The 17,736-nt window shown below is 38.3% G+C and overlaps 1 long non-coding RNA gene and 1 pseudogene across 1 annotated transcript; one reads left to right on the forward strand and one right to left on the reverse strand.

The window, feature by feature from the left end:
• Positions 1–389: 389 nt before the first annotated feature.
• Positions 390–5,628, reverse strand: LOC108166475 (uncharacterized; annotated as a pseudogene).
• A 6,719-nt stretch (positions 5,629–12,347) lies between these two features.
• On the forward strand, positions 12,348–16,529 carry LOC145552668 (uncharacterized). The gene is made up of 3 exons (XR_014088815.1): positions 12,348–12,543; positions 13,064–13,117; positions 16,270–16,529. It is a non-coding gene; the product is annotated as an uncharacterized LOC145552668 (long non-coding RNA).
• The last annotated feature ends 1,207 nt before the right edge of the window (positions 16,530–17,736 follow it).

Raw genomic sequence — 17,736 nt, forward strand, 5'->3', positions numbered from 1 at the left:
CAGTGAACATTAAAACAGAAATAAGGAAGAAACAACAACATAAAACATTAAATGAAAACTAATCAATTCCTTCTGGAAACACATCTGGAAATGTATGTTTAGATTATTTTAAATGGTTTCATTTTCAAATGAATGAACTAAATTCTAACAGAGGCAAAATTTTGTATTTTCCAGGCACAAGTTGCCATTTTATAGCACAAACAAGATACAATCAATTACCTTCAGTTGTTATAAAAATGCTGTTTATATCAAATATGAAAAGAATTTAACTTCACAATTCAACACCTTGAAATTAGGTTTCTGTCTCTTTAAGAAGCTCCTGCTCTTTCTGACAATCCACCTTCAGCATGTGGTCCTCCATTATGTCGTACCTTTTTTAATGTCATCCATCCATCCATTTTCTAACACCCTTGTCCCTTAATGGCGTCAGGAGATGCTGCTGCCTCTCCAGCTGACGTTCCAGGCGAGAGGCGGGGTCACCTGGACAGGTCACCAGTTTTCTATGTCATCCATACTTTTATTTTCTTTATCCCTTCAGATCTAGTTTCTTAAATGCCCTCTTGAAAAAATGCCATCTGTAGGATATTTTTGTTTTCTTCTTTGGTCAGTTTGCTTTGACACAAAGAGTTGCAGATCTTCTCCCATGACTCCATCTGCGAGCAGAACAATGCAGCTCTGGCTCTGAGGAACTTTGAGACTTTAGTCTTGGTGCCTTTAGCCAGACTCAGGCTTTCTTTGGCGATGAAGAATATATCCATGCCGAGGAAGAGGGCTTTAAGGGCAATGACACCAGCTCTGGCTCCCTTGGTGAGAGCGAGAGGCCCTTTAACTGCTGCCTGACCAACATCAGCACTATCAATAATGGAATCAATACCTTTTCCTATGCTATATAGTTTATGAGCACTCCTGACTACTCCCAGCAACACGTCTATGTTACTTTGCTCCAGATTAATTACTTGTTTCATCACCTCATCAAGAGAATCCTGGACCTTTGGAAATCCTCATAGAACTTCCCAAAGACTTGATTTGCTTTTTCTGTTGAGTAGAATTAACTCCAGCCTCTGTTAAGGTGGTTACCACACTGTTGGCTCCACTTGTTACCCCCATCGTCACACCGGCGATGGTCAGTCCTACAGACGCTCCGGCTGTGACTGGGATTAAGGCCAAACCAACAATGGAGAGGATTCCTCCAGCGGCTCCCACTGAGCTGCTTGTGATACTGGAGATCTTTGCTCCTTTGCTCATCTTGTCTAGCTGAACGGCACACTGCTCCACCTCATCTAGGAACTCTAGCAGTTTGGGTTGTTGCTCATTAAAGATGTTGATGAAACCAGCTGAAGAGACATCCTGGAACAGGAACTCCACCCGGACGTCCTCGTCCATCCTGTGGAGCAAATTTTAATTCAATAAATAATTCTAACATGAAATGGAAAAGAAAAAAAAAAAAAAATAAAAATTATATGCAAGATAATTATAATTCATTCAAGAAATGTATTGTTAGAAGATTATTTAAAACTTTTAGCGCACATTAAAACAAGAAAAAAATGTTTTGACACAAATGCATGTTATACACTGTTATAAGGACATCCGGAAATTTTGCGCATGCGCACCACACTATGGGCAGAAAGACGATTCTTTATAAATTAATTAACAATTAATTTATTAATTTAATGCAGGGCGCCACAGCAAAGGGGAGAATAACGTAAAAAACCCGTTAAAGGACAACTCAAAATTACTTTTTATTTATCGCTCTCTGCGTTGACGACGTTACACGCACACTCGTTGCCATAGCAACCGATAACAACGCTCGTTTCAGGATTCAACAACCCAAAAGACGAACATTTTCCGAACAGAGAACAGAACATTCAGTGAATTAGAATGTTATGTTTTTAGGCTTGGTGTTTATTTTGCGATTATTAATAAGCAATCACTGTGGTTGATTAGCTACCGCTGCTGTTAGCCATTATAACAGCGGTGGTTGATTAGCTACCGCTGCTATTAGCCATTATAACAGCGGCGGTTGATTAGCTACCGCTGCTGTTAGCCATTATAACAGCGGTGGTTGATTAGCTACCGCTGCTATTAGCCATTATAACAGCGGCGGTTGATTAGCTACCGCTGCTGTTAGCCATTATAACAGCGGTGGTTGATTAGCTACCGCTGCTATTAGCCATTATAACAGCGGCGGTTGATTAGCTACCGCTGCTATTAGCTAATCTAACACAACGCACCTAATACAGAATCCTAATTTCGTGACTGACTGTAGTAAATTAAGACTATTGTTCTACAAACTGTTCTACTATAAATACTCTGCTGTGGAAAATTGGTGTGTTTGTGTTGAGCTTTTTCTTCATCATGACAATAACGCCACACCTTAGTGCAGACAACTCTTCTGTCATTTCCACCATCTTTAATAACAGCACATCAAGTTAATTCATCTCCTCCACTTCAGGCCAAGCCTCATCCCTGACTCTGAGATTAACCTTTTCCCATTAGGAACTATATGGACTCATCCTGAACAGGGCCACATTATCTGCTAAAAATCTGGTGAATAGACAGAACAAATAGGATCGGTGACAAAAAAAGTCCAATACACACAATGAAAGAGGAGCACTTAGTTCTGAGAATGAATGGTAGAAAACCCAAAAATATTACTCAAGTAAAAGTAGCACTACTTCAACATATCTTACCTGGCATAAGTAAAATTAAAAAGTAGCCATCCAAGAAATGAATGAAGACTAAAAAAGTATTTGGTAAAAAGTCTACTCAAGTACTGCGTAACTGATCAAATTATCAATCATTTGATATTTAAAACTTAGATAATCAGACAGACCAAAATGTAAAGTTAAGTGGAAATTTTTGTAATTTAATAACGAAAATGACAATAATTCAAATAAATAACAAATTTGGGAAAAATAATATTTTTCCAAATCAGTTTCTTTCAATAAAAAACTTATAAAACTTAAACAAAAACTGCAGGTGTGTCTCTGTGTCTGGTGAATTTTTGGTTAAAACATGTTATTTTCAATCAGTGGGTAGAAAATACAGACATTTTACTATAGTAAAAGTAAAAAGTACAGCATAGTAAAAATACACCTAAGACTACTTAAAAAAAAAGTGGCTCAATTAAATGTAACTAGTTACTACCCAACTCTGGTCCTGACAATATAATATGAGATAATCTATAAAAAAAAAAATCTATTTCTGCTTTGCCTCAAAGCTAACTACAAACAACCAATCAGAGCCAGGAGGCGGGTCTTAGCGCTGTCAATCACTCTTGGGTGTGCTAGGTTAGTTCTGGAACGGTAAGTTGTTTCTATTATTTCCTGATTGACAGATCTAAAAGGCTCCAGCTTGAACAAATGTGTGGAATTTTTTATTTTTTTAAAATGAAAATTACATGTTATAGCTTTCAAGTTGCAGAATCTAAACGGCCATCCCTGCTGTAAAATGATGTTTTCAGGTTTTCTACTTGTATTTTTTATGTTAAAAGAATCTACAAAGGTTCCAGCTTCCTTGCAAATATTCAACTGAAAAAATAGTGAAAAATTACCTGATTTTGTCAAGTAGCTTGATCTGATCTGTCATCTTCTGCATGTCGTTTTCACACAGGTCATCAGGATTCACTGCAATTTCTTCATCTTCAGCCATTTCCATGCAAATGTCAACGTTAAAGCTGTGAAAGATAAAAGCTTAAAATGTTATTTTATTCAAAACAACATCACAGTTCATTCTTTATGTTTATAAATTACCTCTGGCTGTGAATTACACATATCCTGTTGGCGGTGTCTATGTAATTCTGCAGCTGGAATGCCAGAATCTCCACATTGTGAAGCTTTGGGAGGAAGAAGGTCTTTGCGTCTCGTTTGAACTCCAGGAGGAGAGGACAGATTTGTTGTGCAGAGCTGATCACAGCTTGAACATCATCAAAACTGATCTTTTCAGGAAGGTAGATGATCTGGTTCTCAGTGAAAACCTGCAGAGATGTGACCGCCAGCTTCTCCACTGCATCCAGGAAAGTGTTGAGTTTCTCCAGACCTCCCAGCGTGTCTTCCAACACTTCAGCCAGCGTCTTTTCCAGATCTAAAAGTTTACTCTCCGCCTTGAGCTGGAAGCTGCTCTTGATGTATTTACAAAAAGACGGCCATTTGCCCTCTGACTTGGCAAAAGTGGGGTCAATTTCATCAGCCATTTCTTTCATACTCATCATTTTCACATACTCCATCTCCCTGCAGTCCTTCCACTCAGAGAATATCTCATAAAAATGTTTCACCGTTGCCATGTAAGTCAGAGTATCAGTGACGTACTGACACAAGGTGCGCTGTAGCCTCCACCTGTAAGACAGGAAGAGTTACTCTGTTTTAGAAAACAAAAGAAATGAGCAAAACAAAGACAAACATCTCTAATACTAGATATATTAGAGATAAAAAGTGTGTCTAACAGAATATATAAACTATTAGCTTGTTTGCTGTTAGGAACGGTTAAGTCTGGTGTCCAAATATTTGGACATGAAAGCTGAAAGCACTTTAATGTCACAAATTATTTTAAAGGAAACGTATTATGTGTTTTCCAACCAAATAGTGTTATTTTATAGCAAAATCCAGTAGTTATATTATCTTCAGTTGTTCTAAAAATGCTACTTACATCATACATGATTTAAAATACATTGGATTTTTAAATTTAATGCCTTGAAATTGGGCCTCTGTCTCTTTAAGAAACTCCTGCTCTTCTGCCATCAGGAAGTCATCACAGCCTAAATACTGCACCTTTAAAATAAACTTTGTACCTTTTCAAGCATGGCACATTCTCCTATTTAAATGTAATTTTAACCATTTGAATGATCTTAAATTCAGCACATCTTACATCAAGTTCAGTATCTTTGTGTCAGATAGATGTTATATCACAGCAGATTGTTGGCTAAAACAAAGCTTGATTTTAGACACATTAAAAGTTATTTTCCAGTATGGAGTAAATAAAGCGGAAACATTCACATCATGTTTAATCAAATCATTATTAACAGGCTATATTTCTTTCTTTATCTTGAGAAAAATACATTAAATATATTTGTTTAGAAAGCATCTGCTCTCTGCTTCTCATTTTAAAGAGATTTAAAAATGATGGATCTGTGTTCACAGTTTCAGTTAAACAATTTCAAGTGAACAGATCAATCAATCAATCAATCAATCAATAAATCTTTACTCTAGACACAAAAAGGTCCATAGTGAAAAAAGGTAAGAAACAAACAAAATAAGAGAAAAATAAACTAAACATGAATTATTCACCGAGTCACAAATAAATGATGACGCCAATGATTCTACAATCTTGAAGAAAATCTCACTGTACTAAAAACAGGATTTACTAAAATTGCAATTACATTATTGCATGACACAGATAATCTACACATGATTTATACATAAGATTCCTGAGCACAGCTGCACATGTGGAACAGCATCATGTACAAACACACGGCTAGCACGACTCCATCTGGGCACTTTGAGTAGGAGCCTCATGCCATCACCAACAGAAGCAAGTACATTTTATTACTTATGCTGTGAAGCTGTTGATTAATTAATCACAGATGTAAATAAATAGTGTAAATGAGTTATTTCTTTACCTTTCTCCAGGCATGTTGTTGGATTCTCAGCGTGCGGTTCTGCTGTCTTCAGCTCTCCAGAGCTACTGATAAAGACCCGTCCGATAATTAAATCAGAGCAGTTTCAGTTTCTACCTATTTAGTCTGGACTTTCTTTATAGTCTCAGTTTCTTTTTGCCAGTTTTCGCGAAACGCGAAACAAAAACACATTCTTTTCTGTGAATAATGTTTTGAAATATTTGTAGTTTACTTCGTTTGACTTCGTGAGACTCCTGGCACAGTCTGTAATTACAAACTGTTTTGCAGTCTTTTTTTATTTTTTTTTTTACAAAATGGTATATATTATTTTTACAATCCTGTGTTTGCTTGTGTGTTATAAAAGTAAAACGCGGTGGTTGCTGTATTACTATTATTTATGTATTTTACCGAACTCCGGCCATTTTTTCAAGTCAAACTGAACCGGGCGCGTGAAAGCTAACCGTTCATGACGTCATGCTACTCATGTCTCAATCCTGCTTTTTAAAAATATCAAGCTGCAGTTGTTTTATTTGCTAAACATGATTTGATGTCTGAGAATCTGACTCAAGTTTCACTGAAAGACTTTAGATTGAAATAATTATAAATCTCACATTAAGCATCTTTTGCTGTTGATTAATCTAAAATAATCAATAATCAGTTCTGTTCTGTATTAAGTCAGTTTGATCTTTTCACATGTTGATCTTAATGACTTTTTAGCTGCAGATGCTTCATTTGCTAAATGTTCACTAAAGGAATGTTGTTCCTGCATTTTGAGCAATAAAATGTAATTTTCTAGTTTTTAAAAATGATTTTATTTGCATTATTTGTTTCTCCAATATTGCATAAAAAGGCTTGAGAGGTTAAACGAAAAATCTGCAGAATGTATCAATATTTATCTGATTGTCAGTAAAAGAACAATCGATTATTAAACAATCATTAGTTTCAGCTCTACTTCCTGGTGGAAAGTTTGAATCTCAGAGTTTAATTATTGAGACTCTAAACCTGAGAATCCTGTCGTCTGGTTCTGATCCACTCAGCCGCCCTTCAAACACCTGGATTATTCCTGCAGCAGATTATCTCCAGATGCTGGAATAATCCAGGTCGTTGATAGGAAATAAAGATTTGATCAAAAACCCAGAATAAACATGAACAAATATCAGAATCTCTTTAACAAACTGGACCTGAAGAATCACTAGATGTACTGAAGTCTGGATGTTTTATAGTCATATTTAACGTCACTGGGGAACGTCCTCACGTCTCGGAGGATGTTCTCATTATGTTACATTTATTTTGAGATTAAAGTGGAAATAAAAGCAGAAACAAGTTTAATGTCTTCAGAGTTTCTTGCTGCTGATAGTTTGAGAAAATCAGTGATTGATGCAGGTTGATCATCCTGATCAATCAGACCAACTGCAGTCTGAGCAGAACGGCTCACCTTTGACCCCTGGAAACTGTTCTTCAGTTTATGCCCATCAAACTTTTACAGCCTTTAATTCTCTACAACCATGCGCTGCAGCTATTTTACCACATAAACTATCATGACTCAGTGAGTTTCACACCGTCTTAGATTTTTTTATGCTTGATATTTATTAATAAGGAAAAGTTTTGCAGTTACAGTTTGATGCGGCAGCAGCAATCAGGAGATAATATAATGCACATGATTATAGAGCTAAATAAATCTAAATATATTTCCCTCAGTCTGACACTGACAGCAGTAGGAGCTGCAGCTCAAGACGTGATGATGATGAGGTGGGATGGAGCAGCAGCTGCAGGTCAGGCTGCCGTCCTCAGGTTGGTTTCTCTGATTCCTCCTGTTCCCAGCTGATGACTGTTATCCTCTTCAGAGAGAGGAGAGACTCCCTCCCTCTCTCCCTCTCTCTCTCTCTCTCTCTCTCTCTCTCTCTCTCTCTCTCTCTCTCTCTCTCTCTCTCTCTCTCTCTCTCCCTCCCTCCCTCCCTCTTTGCCTTGAATGTTGGAGTCCAGGCCTTCGCCGACGTTAGAGGTCTGATTTAACTGCAGACTTTGGGAAGTTTCCCTCTGCTGTTCTGCGGCCCTTGGATCCTCTTTGATTCAGGATGTTTGGGTTTGTGTGAGACGGCTGCCTGTCTGCTGTTCCTCTGCTTAGTGGCAGATTTATGGGCTCTGCTGCTGCTATGGTCTATCCAAGCATCAAGTAGATGCAGAATCAGGTGGATTTCACCTTTAACCAGCTGGAGTTAGACATCAGGCCTGCATTAGATGGAGTTTTAGGCTCTGATCTTGACCTGAGGCAGGTCAAAGGTCACCTTCCATCCTTTTCTCTCAGCAGCTCCTTTTCTTATTTCTTTGCCGTCTGCTTCCTGAAGGCCCAGTGATCAGCTCGGGCTCCTGCTTAGTTTCTCTGTTGTCTCGGTTCACATCCTGACCCGTCAGTGAGTTAACGTCTCCTCTGTTTCTAGCCCATCAACAACCTGCATCACATGACTGACTTATTTTATGACTACAAATACATCAAAAACACGATAATAACTTGATTACAGTTAAAACTATCAGTACATAAAGCTGCTTCCTAATCCTCCTTTACTTTAAGCCAGTTGTTAAAACATTTCAGAGTTTTATATAGCATTTAATTATTTCAACAGTTCAGTTTTTAAGTACTCTTTAAATTTGGTCTTCCTGTGTGAGGAAGGCCAAACTCCACTTTACTAAAACTGAACTGAGAAGAGAAACTCAGGCAAGCAGAGAAAACAGAGAAGAAATAAACTGAAGAAAACCTGTGAACCTTGTGAACCCATTCGGTTCTCCAGTACAGAACCAGAAACCAGATATTTTACACATAAACACTTTACCTATGGTTTTCTCAAGATAACAAGAAGATTGGTGTGTGTGTTAAATGGCAAACTATATTTTCTCAAGATTTACTCCTTCTGAGAAAACCATCAGAAAATGTATATCCGGACAAAACCACTGAGAAAAAGATTCGCAGAAAACAGGAAATTAATTTATCTTGAAAAATATCGTTGGAAAATTAACCAGTTCTCTATTCAGATAAAATAAATGTGGGAAAGCGTCTGCTCTGTGCTTCTGTACTGCAGGTCTGGATTGGCATTTAGGAAGATGGAGACTAATCACCAAAAACAGCCCTGAACATGTCAAACACGCGACGGAGTTTGGTAGAGATTGTTTCTATTGGAACGGTCATGACAGTGTTGTCCACAGTGTAGGCGTACTGCCGCCTCAGCTCTTCTTCCTGCATTACAGCTTTTCTGGGTGATTTTCCCAGGCAGGCGGCCAGGTGGACGGTGACTTCGTGGACGGTGACTTCGTATTCAGAGAAAGAGACCACCATAGAAATGGCCAACATGACAATAAAGAAGGGCACCTCACCGATCCAGGAGGCAAGGTAGGGGATGACATACCGGTTGGCTGCTGGTTCACCAAGATACATTTCTAGAGCAATGAGATCTTCAAATGCCCTGTCTCCTGGTTTTCCTACAGGACTAACCATGATGTTAGGGATCTTTGAAGTTACAGAACTGTTTATGGAGTTCCAGTTACGGGGCAGATCGGGTGGTGTATGGGCCTCCTCAGGATAACGACAGGGGTAAAACCATCTCAAAAGCCACCTGAAAGGCCAGCTGAATTGGTTAGTTGGGAATCTGCACTCAAACTGCCGGTGATCAGGCCGGATGCTTCCTGTAGCGATGCTGTAGGCCGCTCTAGTAGTCAGGCTGCAGTTCCAGGGAGAATACAGCACGACGTTTGTGATGGACGTCGAAGGCAGCAGACATTTGGCAGGAATCATCCGGTTCTCAATCGATCCATGGGCCAAGAAGATCAGTTCAATCTTCTTTCCCTCCTTCTCCCTAACCAAATCCCTTCTCAGGTTTTGTTGTATAATGCATGCAAAATTTAACAAATGGAAAAAGGCATCTGACTCTGGATTGTCTCTGAACCACTGTTTAACCTCTTCTTCTTGGGAGTTTTCAATTGCGTAGTCAATCAGCGCTCTCTTCTCACGTTCGGTCTGCTTTTTCACATTTTTGATGCCTCTGATTATGAAGAGATATTTGAGAGATTTCCTGTGGGGAAAAAGTAGGAGAGTAACATTTTAAGATTATTTCTCAACAACATTCTGGCTGCTTTTCAGGAAAACCTGAACCATTAATGTTTGTGTGATTTCACAGCCGACCAACATACTCAATGATGCTGAACTTTTTCCATAGCGTCCTGATGATCTCCAGGATCTCCATGGCTCTGCTCCTCAGAGGTCGACTGGCTTCTGTCACATGGTTGTTCTCAATCTGATCTCTCCAGCTGTTGATTTCTTCTGGACGAAAGTATTCTGTAGCTGCTCCTATAAGCTGTGGATCAGCAGGAGATCAGTACAAGATTGGACAGATGGCATTAGGTCTAGTCAAAGTAAGAGATTAAAGTTTCACTCATAAACAAAAGCACTGTTATTAATTATTAAACAAAGATGAAGATAAATATCAAACTGTGATAATCTGAGTCCAGGGATCCAACATGTTCATCCAGGAATGAATGACTTGATACAACCTGCTGGGTTTATTTAACTAGAAAACCTTTAAACTGGTTTGAATGAACTGATCTTAGTTTAATGTTTAATATAATTTAGATTCATTTGAATTGATGATTCATTTGAAAGGACTTATAAACTGCAGAGAGATGATGTCCAGTTGCTTGCAAAATTATTCACCAGGTTGTAAACAATTGTAAAATATAAAATTATACATGACTCTGTGCTGTTAACAAAGCTCTCCATCTAATCCGACTCAGCTTGAACCGTTTGGTGAAGAAGAATGAGCAAAATTTCAGTCTGGATGTGCAAAACTGGTGGAGAAAAACCCTGAAAGACAAGAAACTGAGACTGAAGCAAGAGGTGGTTCCACAACATATTGACTCAGGGGGTTGAATACTTTTGCACACTGCACTTTTCAGGTTTTATTTGTAAAAAATGTTTTGAGTCTTTCTACTTCGCAGCTGTATAACAATTTGTTGGTCTTTCACATCGAGTTCCAGTGAAATATATTTATGTTTGATGTTGTAATGTGAATTGATACTACATGTGTCAACTGAACTGAATATGTATTTGAATCATATATTTGATGTGATGTAGCTACAGTAAAAGTCTTACCGTGACGCCTTCAGAAGCCTCCACATCACTAATTCCGATCTGACTCCATAAACTTTCTGAACCAGTTTCCAGGTTGAAGATTATGAGAACAACACAGACATTCTTCAGGATGTGTGAGAACCCGAGCTCTTCAAGACATTTTATCAGCTTTTCAGGTAGATGGTCAATGTTGGACATGTCCAGTTGTGTGTGGATTCCCAAAGCCACCAGAACATCAGTCAGGATGTGCTGATGGAGCTTCTCTGGATCCGGGTTGGAGTTCAGCTTCTCACCCTTCAATTCCTCAAACAAATTCTGAATGCTGGCCACTGTTTTATTGCTTGACTTTAAAATATTCTCAGCTTCAGTCAAATGTTCTTGAGTTGTTCTGCCCCCACTTCCAGACTCCAGTTCTCCTGCCAGTTTCTCCAGCTTGTCTGCATACTCCTTCCCCTGCTTGATCCAGGAGAAAATCTCCTCCACAAACTGGTCAGCTTTAGCCATCACAAAAAGGGAGAGATGTTACAGGAATCTGGAAGATAAAACCATTCTGATATGTCATTTTTTGGGCGAAGAAGATGGGAATAACTTCAGAAAACATGAATCAGAGGAAGTCTGGGTCAAATCAGACAAAAGTTTTGATTTATTTGACCATTTCTCTGATTTACAACGGTTCAAATTATTCAAATAGGCTCATATATTTACATACAGTCCCACTGATATTTGGAAGCTTTTGAGGATAATAAAAGTACAACACTGAAAAATGCAAAGTTTGAGTCAATGCAGAACAGACGTCTCCAAGTTCAGTAAATGCTCTTAGATCTGACTCTTGTCTTCCACACTGGAGTTAAATATCGGAGGAGTTGTGCTGCAACTATTATTTCAGTTGCATATTAAATTATCAATTAATCAATTCATCAGAACAAAAATGGCACATTTTACAGTTTCATTTAAGCCTTTTTATTTATTATCACAAATACATTTAAAGATGAAAATAAAGAATTATAATGTGACACCACCATTGCTTTAGTGAACTCTTCATCATTTCCTATAAAAAATACTTATAAAATAACGAGCTCAGTCCGTTCTGCTCAACTTATCTGTTTATTATTTATTGGATTAACTGATTAATAATTGGATGCAAAAAATGCTTAATTGGAGATTTATTCAGAGAATCTGAACCGAGTGAAACTAAATCAATGCCACCTGAGGAGTTTTGGGAAATATATTTGTTATATATATTTTGTACAGTTTTGGCTTAATTACTGCTCTGACTGCCTTTTATTGAGTCTATATATTCCAGTTAGTAATTAATCACTTATTAAATCAGTTATTTCCATAATCAAGTCATCATGATTAATCATTTCATCTCTACTAAGTTGCCTCTCCAGCATGCGGTCCAGCTCTATAGAGCTCTGCTAATGAGCGGATATTGGAGCCAGGTGACACCTGTCCTTATGGACCGGACTTTGAGACCACTGGTACAGAACCTGAACAGTACCGAACCTGAACAGTACCACTGTGACCAGTAGAGGGAGCTCACACACCACCAACTTACTTTCCAACTTTATCCTGGGAGGGTTGCTGTGGTAACGATTATAGGTCGTTTTTCTAGTGCCCACCGGATGTAGCTGTATTCCACTGTAATATGTGGATTTAAATTTGTGTGCACCACCTCAGCCAATGCAGGGCAGCTAACCAAAGCGTCCATTCGGTGCATATTTAAGATATTTCTTTCCTGCCGGCTACCGTACATGAACATGGCTAGAGTCCTCTGCTATGCAAGATGTGAAGACTAAGTAGAAAAATATGAGTGGTAAGAAAAACCTTTCGGTTTCTAACCAAAGACTGCTGTAGCAGTACTGTTTGTTTATCCTGTTTGAAATTTAGGTTATTGTTTTTAGGTTCAAATTAGTTTAAGATGTATAGCTGCATAAAAACCATCCAAGTAGATAAATGTTATGTTGTTGGTTGTTCAATCTTGGATGAAGACTATCTTTCATTTTCAAGGTCTTAGGGTATGAGATTTTTTTGTTGTTGTTGGATTGGACACAGTTTACCTCAATACCATGAAGCAAACGCAAGTCAACAATGTTAATAATTATCATGGAGGATAATGATGCCCTCTTCACATTTCTGCCTGTCCCCTCATGTATTCATGCCAAGAACCAACCCTGCAGACCATTAAATCAATTATTTGTCCAGATTGTAGTTCATCATTAGGCAGTTTGCACATAATCAGTCAGATAGTCGACCAGATATATTAATTGAAATACAACAAATACTTTATAGAATCAATATAATGAGGCTAACACTAATTTTTTTATTGTTTCCAGCACATCACAGTCTTAAGGGGAATTAAGGCTTAAGGATGGCTAAGGACCAATCTGGTAAGAATATTAATGTTGGTTTTAGTATAACATAAATAAAGTGTATAATTAAACAAAAAATGAAAGAGAAGTGGCAAAAGTAGAAGAAAAGAAAGGATGGTGGTTTGATAAAACCCAAAAGAGAACTGGAGAAATGAGAAGAACAAAGAATCAGGAGAGAAGAGGTAATTATTTCATGACTTAGAATCAGACACACTGGATTGAATATCTCACTATTTTTGATAGGGAAACATCAGACAGGGAAATTTGATCATAAGGGAGATGAGACATTAGAACATGTTATTTTGCATTGTAGGAATTACTGGATTCAGAAAAACAAGTTGAGAACCTTAATAATATGAAAAGGGAATTGGATTTTGTTGATCTATTGCATAAATATTCAGGAAGCAGATGTAATCCACGGAATAAGAACTCATCTCCACAGGGCCGTGCAGAGACCTTTAGAGGGCCGGGGCTCAAAGTTAAAAAGGGGCACATTGAGCAAGATCTTAAAACACAACAACATAACAACAACCCATACTAATCATTAATCTAATATTTAATCAGATTATGCTATATTACTGCCATCATGTGGGGAAAATGCAAATCAAATTTAGTTTGTTTTTCCTGATAGGTATCAAGGTGCTGTTGAGGGGCTTTTGCTGCTGTCAGTCCTGGAGGGCTGAGTTGATCTGAGACTGTAGTTTTTAAGCAGATTGAAGGAGAGAATGTAGCTGGTAATGAAATATTTGATTAAATAAACCCTGATAATATCTTACTGTTTAGCCTCCATAGAAACTTGGCTGCAGACTGCTCTGAAGAAGGAAAAAGCTCAGAGTAATTAACTCTGCATCATTTTTTGATGTTAGCTCCTCTGAGATCTAGTATTATTACACTGAGATATGAAGGCAAAGAAAACGCAGTAGCTGTTGGTAGGGGCCATTCAGAAGCCCTGCAGACATTCAGGGACCCCTAGAAATAAATGGCTGAATTGTAACACAGATTATAGATCTAAAACTTTAGCATTTGTTTATTGAGAATGACAATGTTATTGAATTTCATTTAATGTTTTCAGCAGAGATACAATGAAAATTGTACTTTTAGGATTTAATTACGAAGTTTACTTTGTAAAAGTGCAAAGAGTCATTTTGATAGTTTGATTATTGTGTTACCATGGCTACAATATGGTTTAATCTTTGTGTTTGAGCTGGGTTTCTTCACAAATACATCATAACAAATAATAGCCAATAATCAGTGATTGATTTTAAACTCAGCCAATAAACCTTGGCCTCCTCTTTCATAATTTAATAATAAACTCTGTTAGTGATAATGATGTTGTTAGCAGGACGGGGCAGGAGGCCAACTCAGATTCTACCTAAGGCCTCATTTACCTTGGGCCGGCCCTGCATGAATAGCCGCTCTGCTGAGACCAACAGGGGGATTTAATTTATGAGGCGCTAGCACAGACAGACCTTCAGATCCGGCTTTTCTGTTTCGTTACCGTTGAGCCACAGAGGCTCCCGTCAGCAGCGGGTTTAACCTGCCTGGTGGTATCATTAAGTTAAGAAGAAGCAGAGCGAGCGCTGAGCAGGTGGTACCGGTGCTTTGAGCTGCGCCGTATCGTTTCTTTATATCAGGATATCTGGTTCTGACCCACAGCGGGAGGACCAACTCAGGCTACCTCTAGCGAACCGAGTATTTAGTCCAGAACTGGGGCAGAATAATAAAACTGAAGCCAGAAGTTTTCTCTGCAGCTGAACCATTTCTGTGTTTGGGGGAGTTTTTCTGCAATTGTGAGGACAATTTTGAAAATAAATTACGTTTTTTTCTAATTTGAACATCAGACCTACGTTTTTATTTACAAATCAGTGTATGTTGGAAAAAAAAAAATTCTCGTCCATAATCTGATAGTTAGAGGTCACCGTCCACCCCGCCCCCTTACCATGGGCCCGGTGCCTTAACAACATGGAGACACTGAGAATCCTGAGTATTAGACCGAGGGCAGCCAGACTAATTTATTTTGCACAAACAGGCCTCCTGTTGCACAAATAAAAATAAAAAATATATTAAAAAAACCCTTCCAAAACGGGCACTTGGGTCACGAAGGATTAAAGGAGCAGGAGCTCAAACCCCATGCCTGCTACCCGCCCCCTGCTGCTTGAAGCAAACCCAGAAAGAATCTTAAACTCTTCTGAAAAATGAACGGAAATGTGGAGGGAGACAGAGGTAAATATGGATTTAAACTTGGTGGACAAAACTCTAGGAATCTTAAGCAGCAGCTGAAGATTCACTGTGCTGATATTTTTTCAAACGTTATGCATAAAATCTTACCCAACAATTGGCTTCTGATAAATTTCATGCTAAGCTATAAAAATTCTCATAACTCCTGGCGCACACGACGCTAACGTCAAGCTAAAGTTTGCTTGGTTGCACTATAACGTCAGTTCAGGCTGATGTGCTTTACTATGTGTAGAACATGCAGAGATTTATGGCTTCACTATGAGAGACACCCATCTTGCAAAATGCGCAGTCGTTCTTCATTTGACAATTAAAAGTTGCTGAAACATGGGCAATATTTAGGGCAGCGTGGAAAGACTGCCAAAGATCGTTGTTCCCTAGAGACGGAACATTTTGATTGATTCAGTTTCCTGTCCTGGTTTTTGTAGCACAGTGAATATGATTAATACAGCAGCATTAGTCAATTTTACTTTTTATAGGTTATATGTAAAACAATTATAAAAATGCAATTTTTTAGGGACAATTTATATAATTTAAGGCAGAACAGGCCAGCTTTATTAGAATATGTTGTTATTCAAAGGAAGGTCAGAAAATAAAGATGTTTGAAAAAGTTAAAAGTGTTTTTTCTTTCTTTTTTGTATTTCATAATCAGGCAAGAACGTTATGCCATAACTGGTTAAAACTATCATTATTAATAATCCTAATAATACTAATACTTAAAACTTCAAGTTAATTGATTCGAAAGTATTTATATTTTACATTACATTTTTTCAACTAAATGTTATTAATCAACTAAGACTGAAACAATTCTGATGAAATTATGACTAAACTGAATTAAAAAGTTGCTGTCAAAATTAACACTGCTAACCTAGGTTTCCACTGATAGGACATCAGCAGAATAATTTATTTAGCCTAATGCAGCATGTCTGTGTTAGTTTCAGATACAAGGTTTCAAAAGGCTTACTGTGCAGAGAGCAGAGCTGGGATTTGGTCCAGTGAGGTTTTCCAGAGGCGACTTGGTCAGCAGCTCCTTTGAGTTGTGCAGCCTGAGGTTGAGCTCAACAGGAATCCACCAGGCATTTTATAGGAAGCTGGATCTCCTGACCTCTCCCTCTGATTCACACTTTCCATTCAGGACGAATGACGTGATAAACACCAATATTTACCAAGGTGTTTAAAAATTAAACTTATGTGCAGAAAGTACTGAGGTGGTCCACAAGCAAGATCTAACTGAATAAAACTTTGAGAAGCTGAGAGGGTTTTTTTTCCTGTTCTTAACTTTCTTCTGCTTTCATGGTTCTCAGTATCTAAAGTTTCTTTTAGTTTCCACTTTTACTGCATGTTGTATTTTGTTGTTGGTTTTAAATTTGCCAGATTAACAGAATATTTCTGATTTCAATGCATTCATTTTTGTGGGAGACAAAATAATACAAACCACTTTCTACATTTTAGTTTTTCTACTTAAGATACTCTGACATTCATCTGACCTGGTTGACTTATAAAATGCATGAAGTGTCAGGAGGACAGTAACCTCCACAATCCCTGGAGGTCCGGTAAACCCATGCCTCCGGTACGCATGGGTTTACCAGCTTAGGGCCCTGGCGCTTTGAGGGGCCCGAAAGATGCTTTGTATTTTTGTGTATGAATAAGGTCAGAATGCCTTAATTTAAAGTGGCTAAGAGGATTTTGATGGTGTTGTTGAAAAACTGATTTGTTCTGGCAAACGTCCATCATAAATGCTGGGTTATTACTGGTCCAAGTTTGACCCGTCTTACGCTTTGGGGAGCATCAGAAAGTAATTTCTCAAAACAGCAGAGCGCAGAAACTAAAGAAAAGAAGAGCCACAGAGAGGTGATAAAGAAAATATCTGAGCTAACTTAAACCTCCTATTGGACACGGAACAGAACCATCGTCCCTCTTCGCTTCTTAAAACGTTAGCCTTGCTAACAGCGGCTCTACGGTCCGCCAGAACGTGGAGCTGTGTCTGATCTGGTGCCTGCGGAGTCAGAGGCGGTTAAAGCGCGATATTCTTGGAAAGATGGCCACGGATAACCAGACAGTACTAATCCTGTACTGATGAGCTTGTGTGGGTTTACTGGGCTGAACAAGAAGCAGGGAGCTGTCAAAGTATGGATGTTAATTTTACAGTATTTAATTTTACAGGTTTACAAAAATCAGCAATAACTCTTCTCCAGATCGCGCTTTGAAAGCCAAGTTGTGATTTCTGTATGGAATTTTATTTGTCGTACATATTTACTCAGTGACTTCGTGACTTCTCTGGAAGCTCAGCTGCAAGGGAAAGTACACAGCAAACTTATCCTTGTGGCCAGCAAGGCCAAGATAAACTTGGCGATTCCCAAATCTGATTTAATTTTGCACAGAGAGACATTCATTCCCACCTC

Source organism: Poecilia reticulata, chromosome 8 (genome assembly GCF_904066995.2).
Source record: "Poecilia reticulata chromosome 8, P_reticulata-male-v2, whole genome shotgun sequence".
Classification (NCBI taxonomy): domain Eukaryota; kingdom Metazoa; phylum Chordata; class Actinopteri; order Cyprinodontiformes; family Poeciliidae; genus Poecilia; species Poecilia reticulata.